The sequence below is a fragment of the Pipistrellus kuhlii genome, unplaced genomic scaffold (assembly GCF_014108245.1).
Source record: "Pipistrellus kuhlii isolate mPipKuh1 unplaced genomic scaffold, mPipKuh1.p scaffold_m20_p_3, whole genome shotgun sequence".
Lineage (NCBI taxonomy): Eukaryota > Metazoa > Chordata > Mammalia > Chiroptera > Vespertilionidae > Pipistrellus > Pipistrellus kuhlii.
The window spans coordinates 70,397,774-70,412,358 of record NW_023425529.1 but is presented as its reverse complement, the minus strand read 5'-3'; positions in this window follow the sequence as shown (position 1 = coordinate 70,412,358).

Below are 14,585 nucleotides of genomic sequence, written 5' to 3'. Positions count from 1 at the left end.
TGCACCCAAAAGATCACTGGTTTGATTCCCAGATAGAGCATATGCCTAGGTTGGGAGCTTTATTCCCATTAACGTGGTACAGAAGGCAGCCAATGGACCTTTCTCTCTCACATGAATGCCTCTCTCTTTCCCTCTGTTTCCTCTCTCTAAAAATCATACTTTTAAAAAGCACACACAGAAATAATGCATAAAGCTGTAAACTCTTACCACTTCTATTTAAAATATTGAAAGTATTGGAAGTTTTACCAGAGCAATAGGGCAAGAAAATAATACAAATCTTATCCAAATTTTAAAGGAAGAAGTGGAAATGTCATTATTGTAGATTCCAAAGAATCTATCAAAAATTATTAGAATTAATAAATGCATTCAGTAGAGTAGTGGATACAAACTAAATATATAGAAATTGATTGAATTTTTAAGTATCAATAACAAGCTATTCAGAAAGACAAATTAAGAAACAATCTCATTTACAACTGCATCAATAACTAAATAAATAAAATACCTAGGAGTAAATATAGCCAAGAAGTTGGGTAATATCAAACTTAAGAATTTTTGCACAGTGAAGGAAACCATCAACAAAATTAAAAGAAAACTGACTGATTGAAAGAATATATTTGCCAACCATACAACAATAAAGGGTTCATATGCAATATATATAAAAAATTCATACAACTTAACACACACACAACCCTCAAAATGGGCACATGAACTAAGTAAACATTTTAGAAAGAGGGTATATAGAAGGCTAACAGAATATGAAAAGATGCTCAAACATTGCAAATCAGGTAAATAAAAGCAACGAAATATTACCTCAAACTTGTCAGGCTGGCAATCATCATTAAAACAATAAGTAAAGAGTGATGGCCTGGATGTGGATAAAAGGGAACACTTGTGTACTGCTGGTAGAATTATAAATGTGTGCAGTAATTATGAAAAACAGTATAGAGTTTCCTCATAAAATTAAAAATATAACTACCATTTGACCCAAAAATTCTACTTCTTGATATTTATATAAGGAAATATATAACACCAGTTCAAAATGAAATATACATGTTTATTGCAGCATTACTTAGAATAGCCAAGAAATGGTTCATATAAATCTTTGATATTTAGGATATTTCAAAACACTTTTTAAAAACATTATATACTTAAAGTTGTATGCATTTATATATTACTTACAATAAAATTAATTAAGCATAGTTATAAAAAAGCATGTGACATGAATTTTTAAAAATACCTTGAGCTTTGATGTTTCATATTAAATATGAGCATAAAGAATAAAATTATGAGTTAGGCTTCCTTAAATAATCCTGAGTACTTTCAAAATTATCAGAAAGATAACCTTGATATTTTTTATCATTTACTTTTACAGTAAATCCTTTTTATTTGCTAAAAAGATTTTATAGATATAATTTTACATATTTTATAGATTTAATTTTAGTTATGATAGGTAAGTTATGGAAATTCCAGTCCTGTGAAAACTGGTATAAAAGAAGGGGAAGCAATCAGGAAAAAGAATATTACAAAGGCTAAGTGAGAGAAACGCTTACAATTTTAGTAAGCGAGTAAAAATACTTGTGAAATAAATGAATGATGAAACAAACAAACAAAAAAGATTAAGTAGAATAGGCATGATTTTTGTTTAGTTAATTTTCCCTGTTGTAAAGGATGATAAACCAAAGAAATCTAGGGTCTTTGGAGAACTCAAGCCTCCATAATAAAAGAGTGAATGTGTTCTGCATCAACCAGTTTACTATCTCCCATTTTTATCCTCTTTTATCTCATTGGACTGCAGTTTGTGAGGGCAAAGAATGAAAACAAGAGTTTCTTATGTTAATTAACAAATGTAATAGTGGGTCTAGAGACTGTCACGGCTCAGGAAGGTAGACAGGGTTAAGTCACTCTGTTTCCTAGCTAGGAAGAATGCATAGTGACCTTCTAGATTTTTCTATTCCTGGGATGTCCTGTGGAGCTTGTCTCCTTGAATCTACCATGTGCAATATTTGAATTATCTACTAAAATTTTTAGCTTATCTTTACTGAATGAGTTATAGTCTACAACAGTGAGATTACATTGAATCTTGTTTAGAAGGATCACACTTTAAGAGGTATATGCAAACTAAATGTATACAAGAAAAATAGCTGATATATATACAATATATATATATATATATATATATATATATATATATATATATATATATATATATACTGTGTGTGTGTGTTTATGTTAAATGCTGAGTTCGCTAGCCTAAAGATGAAATGACCTAAGATGGCAAACAGTAGAAAATGGTTGCTTTCAAATATTTAGAAAGTAGACTAATAAGAGTAGGGATCAGATACAATGGTCCCCACAGATATGATTGGGTTTAAACTAAAGGGCTAATGATTTCCCTCAAAAACAAGGAGGTATTTTCCAATTGCCTGGCCCGGAAAGTAGTAAATTCTTGTCATTGATGGTCTCAAAGCATAGCCTGACAAAATGGGCATTTGCAGAGGAATTAACATTAGAAGTTAAGTTTTTTACAATCTCAACTAACCCTGCCTGATATACTACAAATCTTACATTGTGGTTAGTCTCTGAAAATTAGGACTAAACATTAAAAAAGAAAGTAATATTGTTTCTTTTAAAATGTTCTGCTCATTCATTCCTCTCAAATTAGAAATAAGCTTGTTTCTTCCTTTGTATTACGTACTTGTAAATAAAACTTCTTGAGGTTAAAACTACTAATATTTTCAGCATTGCTATAAACCTGTCATCTCAGGAGAGTTCTTTTATTTTGGCAGAATTTTTAATTCACCTACTACATTGAAAAATGAATTCTATATCACATTGTGAAATCTGTAGTTTTAACAATTCATCAAATGTGAGCCAGCCAATGGATCTTTTGAACCTTCACTTTTGCCTAGACTTAAATGCTTTTTTGGCCTTTGTTCTGTATCATAAAAAAGACCTTCACATGTGGAAGAAATCATCAGAAACTTAAACAGGATTTTATTTTAGACATATAAACTTGAACAAATTCTTGACAATGACAAGTCTATCAAAGGAGTATGGCATCCATCTGGGCAGGCTTCCCGGGGAGCCCTCATCAAGCAAGTCAATGGACGCCAATATAAGATAGCAGTATCTGGCCAGTCACTTTCTATAGTGCAATCAGCCAAGGATCCATATGTTGCCACTGCTGTTGTTACCCTTGCTTAAAAAAAAAAAAGTGTGTGTCAACCAATAACCAGGACCTGCAGCTGGTATTAATCCCTAAACTGCTACTATACTTATCATTTTATTTCTAAGGGAAAAAAAAAAAAAAAAAAAAAACTAGAATAAAAAAGTCCAGAGATTATATGTCATGTGGAAAACATTGGGAATTTGAAAGTACATTGACTTAGCAATTACATTTCTCAGCTTAAAACAATACACTGAGCCCTTGCTAGTGTTCAGCATATTTGACTAGTGTGCGTGATACACTTTTATTGTTGTGAAAGTGATATTTTTTTCTCATGTGGCCTTAACAGATTAGTCAACATAAATTTATATTTAATGATATGCAAAGACATGCCCAATACATCTGGTCACATTAAAACAATAAGTCCTCTTGCTCTACATGATGTTAACTAACACACACAAAGTTCAATCTTCATCAGTAACATTAAGGAAAGTGATTTATTGTAAGAGTTTGTTAAAAAGTGTTCTATGTACTCTAGGCTGCTTTAAAAATTCTGGTGATAAGCTTTCAAATAATTAATATTAAACATACCTTAAATTTGCCTGGAGATCTATTCCAGAGTACTAATTTTAAAAACCCATGCAAGAAGATATAAACTATTTATAGTGTTGGTTTAATATGGACGATTAATTTTTCCTCTGATTGGGGAAATTGGTAGCAAGTTAAGTGAATTTTCAAATTTTGTATAACTGTATTTTCATACATATACAATATAATCCTGCCATTTTTACATTACATAAATGAATTTCATTTTAATCTTCCTTGAAATGGATGGTTTTGTCACTATATTTATTCTTCAATAATTTATATTGTGTGTGTATATATATATATATATATATATATATATATATATATATATATATATGAGACCTGGTGCATAAAATGAAATTCATGAACAGGGGGAGGGCGTGGTGTTGTCCCTCAGCCCAGCCTGCACCCTCTCCAATCTGGAACTCCTCGAGGGATGTCCAACTGCCCATTTAGTTGGGCATTCCTCTCACAATCCAGGACTGCTGGCTCCTAACTACTCGCCTGTCTGCTTTCCTGATTGTCCCTAACTGCTTCTGCATGCCAGCCTGATCACACCCTAATCACTCCCATGCCAACCTGATTGATGTCTAACTGCTCTCCTGCCAGCCTGTTTGCCCTCAACTTCCCTCCTCTGCTGGCCTGGTCACCTCTAACTGCCCTCCCCTGCAGGATTGATCACCCCCAACTGCTCTCCCTTGCAGGCCTAGTGCCTCCCAACTGTCCTCCCCTGCTGGCCATCTTGTGGTGGCCATCTTGTATCCACGTGCAGGTAGGATCTTTGACCACAGCAATCTTGATCTTGTGTGTTGGAGTGATGGTCAATCTGCATATTACTCTTTTATTAGATAGGATAGAGGCCTGGTGCATGGGTGGGGGCCAGCTGGTTTGCCCTGAGTGCAAAAAATATGACAAAAATTCCTGGATCAGAGTGGGGGTTCCCTTGGGGTGTGGAATGGCCTGGGTGAAGGGCCTGTGGTGGTTTTCAGGCCAGCCATGCCCCCTGGTGGCCCAAGTGGAGGCCCTGGTGTCTGGAATTTATTTACTTTTTGCAATTGAAACTCTGTAGCCAGGAGCAGAGCCAAGCCTCCTGCTCGCTTCATTGTGACAGCCATTTCTGTTGGAATTTATTTATCTTCTATATTTGAAATTTGTAGTCTGGAATAGAGGCCTAGGCCAGCCAGGACTGCCGAAACTTGGCTTCCTCCATTGTCTGGGGCAACTCTAGACTCCTGCTCTTACAGCTGCTGCCATTTCTGCTGAAATTTATTTACCTTCTATAATTGAAACTTTGTATGCTTGAGTGGAGGCCTGGTCCCTCCAGGGTGTGTGAAAGCATGGCTTCCTCCATTGCCAGGGAAACTGAAGCCTTCCTTCTGCTCTCTGTGGCCACAACCATCTTGATTGGGGTTAATTTGCCTACTCACTCTGATGGTCTGGTGGGTGTAGCTGGTGGGCTTGGCTTGTGGGTGTAGTGGAGATATGGTCAATTTGCATATTACTATTTTATTAGATAGGATGATTAAGTAATTGTAGGAGAGTACAGAAAATTTGGTTGGAAAGTTTGTAAAGAGGAAATTCAGACAGGGGAGTTGACTGAAGGTGGCTTGCACCTATTTCTCAGAATTTCAACTTAGGGAAGTTGGTGAAGGCAGCTGCCCCTAATTGTTCCTTGACCTTTCCAAACAAATCTGTGCATGTGCATTCCCTCAGGTGTTTACTGGAATCTTTATGCTTAATCTTTGGGTGCCTTTGATTAAAGGACACTGCAGACACCTGTATCCTCCCAAGATTACTTACCCTACTGATTGTATCTAAAAGGTAAACTTTATCTCAAACTGCTGTTACAATAAAAGCCTGAAGAGGTGGGCAAATAAGGCTGTATGATTCCTTTAGTCAAGCAGCCCCTTAGTGCTCTCTTTCACAGTGATCCTGTGTCAAAGTAATCGTTCATCTGTCATGCAGGGTCTGCTGATCAGCCCTGGCAAGTAACACTTTTACTCTGACTCTTGTCAGAGTCACATTCTAAAGCTGTTTTCAAAAGTTCACTCTTCTCTCTTGCTTTAACTTGAGCTATAGAGTTTTAGTATTTTATCATGTAGGGAATTGATAAATATTCACAATGACATTTCAGGACTATTGTCAGATTTAAGCAAAGTGAAGACCCACATTGAAGGGTAGCACTCTTTAAACAGGTCCTGGGTGTAGTCTTAACATCATCACTGCTCTTTCTAACCCACTTCTTCAGAACTTTACTTTTTAGCGTATTTTTATTCTCTGAGAAGTAGCATTTTTATTGTCTCTTAATTTGGTAGAAAAAATCTAGCTACCTCAGTTCCTTTGTGGGTATAAAAACCTGGAACTATGGTGCTGGTAGCTTTTGTCTTTTTCACTCATTCTTAGTTTATTTTGTTTGGGGGAACTTAATGGAACCCACATATATGTGGTATCTTAGTCACATCTCCAGTAATGGGACTACCTTTCATATTGTAAATTAACTACATTTTTGAGAGAAAAGACTTTATGCTGAATTTTATCAAAGATGAGACTCCATTTTTTAACTAGAAGATGTATGAGCAGTATGCTGATGAATGCTTAAAAGGCTCCCCAGAGGAAAACATAGAAAAAGCCTTAATTTATATTATTTGCAGATTTTCATAATTGATACTCTCACCATGGTCAATTTTAACTTTACTTTAATCTTAACTTTAACTGAATCTGAATGGAATTGGGATAAAATAGCTCTCAAAGGAAAATACAAGTTGGCTCCAGCGTGCCAATATGACAAAATATGCAAATATATTTTCATATTTTATGTCTCATAGTGCCTCCTTACCTATTGATCATAACTAAGTTCCAGGATAGAAAACTATCCTTGTATATAACTATAGATGAGAAACTTCAAACTTGGAAATTACATTTTTGGTTAAGCCATGTATTTTGATTATTTGCTTTGTTAAAAATACTTTGTTTCTAAGAATGTTTTTAAAAAGACATATTGCTATAATGCTTAAACCTACTTAAACAACATCTAATAACTTTGGTTTTTTTCTAAAAGCATTATATAGTTACTTTATAATCACCAATGGATCAAAACCTGATTGCAATAATAAAAACATTTTTATTTGAATCTACTAAATTTGTAGACATCAAAAGCCTATGACACTATTTTTAAAATTTAGTTTTTGCTATGTAATTACTTGCTAATACATTAAGTGATCAAACCACTTATATATGATATTGACCAAAAGATTCTGATACTCTAAGTAGAGTGTGTTCAACATTTGCTGTTGATTATTGACCAAATAAAACCATCAAATTATATATTTTAGGCTCATTTTCACATTAAAAAAAATTTAATCAAAATTCTGTTTTCCTCACCCCTCCAACTTAACTGTTAATGAATTTTCCTGTTATCACACATTTTTTGTAAGCATTATTTGATGTCTCTATATCAACATCATGTCTTCCTTTATGTTCATAGATCTTGGAGTAGTTCCATTTCTCCTTATAGAAGTAGGCAAATTCTTACCTTTTCAAGGCAAAATGATGTAATTTCCTCATAATAAGACAAATATTTTCAAATATTGTACTAGAGAAAAATAGATGCAAAAAATTGATATCCTAATAAAAACAGAAGACATTTTTTATTTTAAATATGGTGATTATAGGAAACTGCTTTACAATTGCTGGAATTCTGTTGCGACTACCACTCAGTTACATAGTACAATAGTGATCTGCATAAATATTTTAGGAGAATATATTATTTTTTACAATAGAGTTTATTTTAGTGTTAATAAAACAAATTCCCTGTAAAAAAATTAACTTGTATTACAGGTAGAACTATATAATGATTTAAAATAAGGCATTACATTTTGTTAGAAAATAGTTATGCTTTTAAATGTGAAAAATATTGAATATAACTATGTGTAATAATTAACAATGTGTAATAATTGTAAACTGCTTCCTATACATGAAATGCTTTGTGTTAACTTGTGTGTTTGTACTCATACTCATTTAATCCTTGAATTAAGTCCTAAATTAGAGTTGGCTTTTAAATGAAGAAACTGGTCACAAAGAGTTGAAGTCAGCAATGGAAATGATGAAGCTCAGATTGAAGATCAAGCAGTCTCCCTCTGAGCTTGAATTCTTTATTTATTGAATTTATTAGGGTGACATCCTATATAATAAAAATTTAACATGCAAATCGACCGAATAGCATAATGACTAATGGAACTACCCGTTGCTATGATATGCACTGACCATCAGGGGGTAGACACTTAATGCAGGAGCTGCCCCCAGCACACAGACCCCAACCAGCAACTTCAATGGGGGCAGGGTTGGCAGCACCAGGCCAGCCAAAGTAGGTGCCAGTTGCCCTATTATATAGGATATCAACTCAATTATATAGGATGTCAACTCAATTGTAACATTTCCCACCACTAAGAAGCCAGTCAGAGAAAGATAAATATCATATGATCTCACTTATATGTAGGTCTAATGAACAAAATAGGTCCAGAGGCATGAATGTATGGAACAGACTGACATTCAATGCAGGGAGAGGGGTCCGGGGGAGAGGAGGGAGACAGGAAAAGATTGACCAGAGAACACATACACATGTATGCATATCCCATAGACACAGACAATAGTATGGTGAAAGTCCAAGGTGGGGCTGGGGCTTGGTGGAGGGAGAAAAGAGGGAGAAAATGGGTGACATCTGTAATACTGTCAAAAATAAATTACAAACAAAGGGAACCTATTTTTTTAAGACACTTTGCATAGTAACATACTATAGAGTTTGTAAAAAAAATTTTTTTTTTAAATTTTATTTTGGTTTAAAGTTATTTGATACCTTTAGAATTATATTAACTAGAGGCCCTGTGCATTTAATTTGTGCATGAATAGAGTCCCTAGGCCTGGCTGGTGACCAAGTCCAATTGGGTCTGTGGCTGCTAGCCAAGGCTTCCTCTACCTGGCTGCTGGCTGCCAGCTGGAGCCTTCCTTCATTCTGTGCCATCCCCTGGTATGTCATAGCAAGCGATCAAACTCCTGGTGTCCTGGTCAAACCCCTAAGGGGATACTTTGCATATTAGCATATATATATAAAACTTATATATATATATATACACACACACACACACACTAGTGGCCCAGTGCACAAAATTTATGCATATTAAAAGGGGATTAATTAGAGGAAATAATTTAATATTGCTATTTGACGTTTCTCTATAATAGAAGTGTCAGAGATTAAATAAAATTAGTAATATGTATATGAAAGAGTCTGGGGCGCACCCACCCACATGCACCTCAAAATTGCATGAGACCCAGACCTGGCTGGTGTCCCCACATTGAGCTAGATCCAGACCTGGCCAGTTCCACCCTTGGTAAGCCCTGGTGGGTGGAGGGCATAGCCTGAGGTCCCCGGCCCAGCATCAGGAGGAAGGCACAGCCTCAGACCTCCTATCAAGCCCCACTTGCAGGGGAGGATGCACCTTGAGGTCCCCTGTCAAGCCCCACGAGGTGGGGGGAGGCATAGCCTCAGGTCCTTATTGATTGCTCACTAAGACTCCTTATGGGAACTTAGCCTCAGCTGTGGGTGCAGACATCTTTGTGATGGAGTGATGGGCAATTAGCATATTCCCTCTTTATTAGATAGGACTAGAGGCCTGGTACATGAAATTCATGCATGGAGGGAGGGTTGTCCCTAAGCGTAGCCTGCACCCTATCCAATGTGGTCCCCTATCCAATCCAGGACTGCTGGCTCCCAACTGCTCACCTGCCTCTGCCTGATTGTCCCTAAAATTCTGCCTGCCAGCCTGATCATCTCCTAACCACTCCCCTGCCAGCCTGATCGATGCCTAAATGCTCCCCTGCCTACCCAATTGCCCCTAACTGTCTTCCCTTGCAATCCTGGTTGTCCCCAAGTGCCTTCCCCTGATGGCCTGGTCACGCCTAACTGCCCTCCTCTGCAGGCCTGCTCCACCCCAACTGCCCTCCCTTGTAGGCCTAGTCCCTTAGGTTAATTAGCAAGCAAAGATGACCTGAGGTTCCCATATCCCCTTAAAACTCTTGCATCCTTTTTCCTGTGTAGTTGACTTTAGACAGTTTCCTGATCTCTCTCCCCCTGTTGGAAAAGCCTTGAATAAAGATTTCCTTAGCTGTTTAACTTTGTCCAGTACAACTTCTGTTTTGATAGTTCTTATCCACATGGAAAATTAATCTCGAAGAGGGGATAAAGAAAGCATATCTTTGAAAATACTAAAACATCTACCGAACAATAACATAAATCTTTCTATTATTTTTGTTGTTACTCTTTCTGAGTTGGAAATCTTTTATTTCAAACACTTCTGCTTTTCTCAATCAATTGGATTTTTAAATGTATGCTGACAAACTTCCCACTTGTAAAATGGGTATGATAAATGAGTATGGGATCTGTTTCAAGCTATAATTAGAAAATAAATTGTGAAGCTAATTGACACATATTAATTATTCAACGTCCCTTTGTTTTTTAGCACATACCACTGAGAATGCTATGGGAATGTTACTCAGCAATTTACATTTTTTTTTTTTCTTTTCATCTCCCTGACTTTAAGATAAATTCTGACTTAAAACCAAACTCTGACTATATATGTAGACTAATTATAGTGTTTTCCTTCACTTGATCTTTCACATCACTTTTAAAGAGCAGATTGGCAGACCAAATAAGCATTATGACTTCTACTATATTCTTGACTTCATGAATATTTGAATATTTACCTATTTTAAATTTTCCTGCATGGAAATATGAAAGGCGATCTGTGATAATATTTCCTGCCAAAACCTACATTTCAAGGAATTACTCCCCAGCCCTACAAATTTTCTTTAATGCTCTTAACACAAAATCCTGAAACTAAATGTAGACTGCTGTTTGAAAAAAAGAAACAAAACCCACCAAAAAAAATTGTTACTGGAGCCACCAACTAAATCCAGATGTGCAAAAAGCCAAGCTGTAATGAAATTATGCCAGAGTTTTATAGGTTATAATGATTTATGTGTATGGACACAGAATCACAAATATTCAAAAATTCCCCCAAATGATTATTTTTCATAGCATTTTCTTTATTTAAGTTTTTAAACTTATTTCATAGCACTTTCTTGAGTTGATTTTTATTACACTAATGTATGTATACCTAATAACATGAAATGCGACAATAAACAAAATAATATGTGCACATATTTCCTGATTATTCTTTTCTACATAGTTAGTGTGTTATACTCACCATCACTGAAATGTATAGGAATCCACTAGGGACAATTTACCATGTCATTATTATAACTGTTTATTAGTGGTTTCCCTGAGCATAATATAAAGTGCAATAGACTAATTGCTTTTAAGAGAACAATAAGAATTCCCAAGTGAGATTAAACATTTTTTGGAAAATCTTTCATTTCAATTTTTTTCTGCTTTTCCTCCAATTGAATTTTTAAATCCATGTTTAAATAGGTGACATTAACATCTGTTTTACCAGAAGTAAATGATTAAATAAAGCAGATTTATTTTTTTCTAATACATAACTTGCTTTTATTTATGGTAATAAAACTGAACAAATTATTACCTGCTAACAACTAAGGCTATTAAAATGATGTGAGTATGGATACCAAAACTTTATGCCTTCATTCTCTTCCCTCAACATCCCTCCAATGTATTCTTTATATTGATATTTGAATGATATTTCAGAAATATAGATCTATTATTTTATTTTATTATTATAAATGCTAAATGTCTATCACAAATGGGATAAAATGTTGACATTTTATGGTTGAGTGCAGATGTTTTCAGGGCCCGGTTGCTCCTACTTATCTTTCCTTTCAAATAATGCAAGAGGCTCACATGAGTCAGTATGGTAAGAGATGAGTATTTCTAAAGTCCCTTTCATTGTCAACCTGAACCAATTTAAAACCTGGGAGTGGGTGGAGGGAGGGAAGACTGAGGAGACCTTGAGGCTAATCCAAAGGATTCAGATGGGGTTCATTCTTTTAACCTAACAGGCTTCATAATTGCCACCATGGATTGCTTCCCCAACCTCTCTTCCCAACCACATCCATCTATACTTACATTTTATTCTCCAGGGTTACACGTACATTTTGAGCAGTAATACAAATATATGAAGTTCTTTCATGGAATTTCTTCCACCCAAAAATATCCTTCATTCTCTGGATTCCTTTGCAAATCTCCTCTTCAGCCTTCAATATTTCTTGCTGAGTTCAATTTGTTTCTCAAGCTTTCCTTTGCATCTTTCTTTCTGGTACATTAGAATTACTCTGCCACTGTCCACTGAACCCTATTCTTTTTTTTCTTTTAATTCTCATTATCCCATTGACTTATGTTCTAAGTCTATCTTTCCTAATAGTCTATAAGAAAATTGAGGGTAGGATCATTTTATATATATGAAATCTTAATATGCTAAGTGTCCAACAGAGGAGAGGGGTCGACTGGACCAAGTCCCTATGAGGTGCACTGACCACCAGGGGGCAGATGCTCAGACCAGTAGGTTAGCTTGCCGCTGGCTTCCGGCTAATTGGGACTGGGTAAGTCATGGCCTGGCAGGCCCTAAAGCCCTCCCATGGTCCCTCCCATGGTCCCTCCCTGCCCTTTGGCTCCAGTCGGCCCTGACCTGGACTGAGTGAGACAGACCTGATAGGCACTGATTCATGGCCAGGCGGAGGGACCCTACCCATGCATGAATTTCATGTTCTGGGTATATATATATATATATATATATATATATATATATATATATATATATCCTCAAAATGTATATATACACTTTGAATAATTATAAAGACAGCATTTATTAAAATATATTTCATCTTCTGATTTAAGTATCAGAAATCTAAGGCCAAAATGTTAATTGTATCTAATCTATAAAATTGAATTCACCTCATTTAGATTAAATTTCCTTAACTCAGGGAATACATACTTATGCTTCTTACAAAGTTGTGGGGATCAAATAGGCAAATACACCAAAAAGTGCTTTGGAGTCATGGGCAATTTTATTATTTCTGTCATTTGAGCTCTAAAAAATTCTTAGAAATATCTATTTATAGATTTTCAGACCAATAGTTTGCCTTCAAATTGAGTTCAGTCACTTTGTTTTATATGTTAGGAAACAGAGACTTGAAAACATTATTTAAAGCAATATTTTGAATTATTATATTTACCTCACACCCACAATAAATTATAATTGTGTACTTTAATGAAGTTCTCCATATAAAAAATACGAACTCATATAAGCCAAAATCATATCTATTAAATTGCCTTCCATAATTCAGGTGTTTTTTTACTCTTTTTCATTATGTTAAGCAATCAAACAAAACCAGACCAATATGTACAACCAATTTATTTCTAAATTTAAAATGTGTAAATATGAAACAGGTGACAGATTATTTCCAAAATTGAAAATGCAGAAAGTTGATCAAAATAACCAGAAATTAGCTTTAAATGTTTGCTCCTTATTTTATAGAGTTTACTTCCAGTGTTATAAAATAATTGAAATAGCTAAATGTTTTGTTTTATTTCACAACTTTCCAAAAACTACTAGAATCTACTTGCATATCTCCATTTCTCATCTCCCATTTCCACTTTAATAATTTGATTTTTCTTCTCATCACACTAGAAAGTTTCTGTCTGGATGATTTGCAATGAGCAACCTTGTGATTGATTAGTCAATTTCATCTTCTCTGTCATCATTATTCTTAATTTCTCTATAGCATTTGTCAGTACAGTCCTTGTTCTCTGTGACATTTTCCTCTCTAGGCATATATTATATTAAGTATTTACACCATTTACACTCAAAAATAAGAAATAAAAATAGCTCATTATTTTCATTATCAAGCTCATTCTTCCTCCTAACCCCCTACCCCCGCCAAAAAAAAAAAAAAAAAAAAAAAAAATCCCAATTCAGATTAGATAGTCTCAAAACACGAAAGACATCCTCTACTGTTCATTTCACCTCATATGATCCATTGTCAACCAGACAGCTTGACTAAGAGTTTAAGATGTTAAAATGTATCACTTTCCTACTTAGTGTCCTCCAGGTCCAATTGAAAATATAGCAAAATTATTTTTGATGTCTTGCAAAGTCTATTCTATCTTGTTTCTTTTTCTCTTACCAGTATCTCTTGCTACCCAAGCTCCAAATAAAGAAACCTCTCTCCTGTCCTTTGAAAACACCAGTCTTCTGCATTTTCTCCTCAGTAGGCCCTTGCTCTCTCTATATTCTATCTGGAATGTCCTGGCTTTTTACTGCTGCATAATTGGTATTTCTTTCCCATCAAATTACATCTTCAATGTCAAATATCACCTTTGTGATCATATTACTTCTACTCTCAACAATTTGCATTGATTCTCCATTTCTTAAAAACAAGGCTTGCCCTGGACAGCGTGTCTAAGTTTGAGTGTGGTTCTGTACACCAACCGTCACAAGTTCCATTCCTGGTCAGGGCACAAACCCAGGTTGTGAGTTTGATCCCCAGTTGGGGCATGTGAAGGAGTCAACTGATGGATGTTCATTGGCATATAAATGTTTCTCTCTCTCTCTTCCTTTCTCTCTCAAATGAATAAAAGCATATCCTTGGGAAAGGATTAAAAAAATATATAAGCCTCGCTGAAACCGGTTTGGCTCAGTGGATAGAGCGTCGGTCTGCTGACTGAGGGGTCCCAGGTTCGATTCCGGTCAAGGGCATGTACATTGGTTGTGGGCACATCCCCAGTGGGGGGGGTGTAGGAGGCAGCTGGTAGGTGTTTCTCTTTCATCAACATTTCTAGCTCTTTATCCCTCTCCTTTCCTCT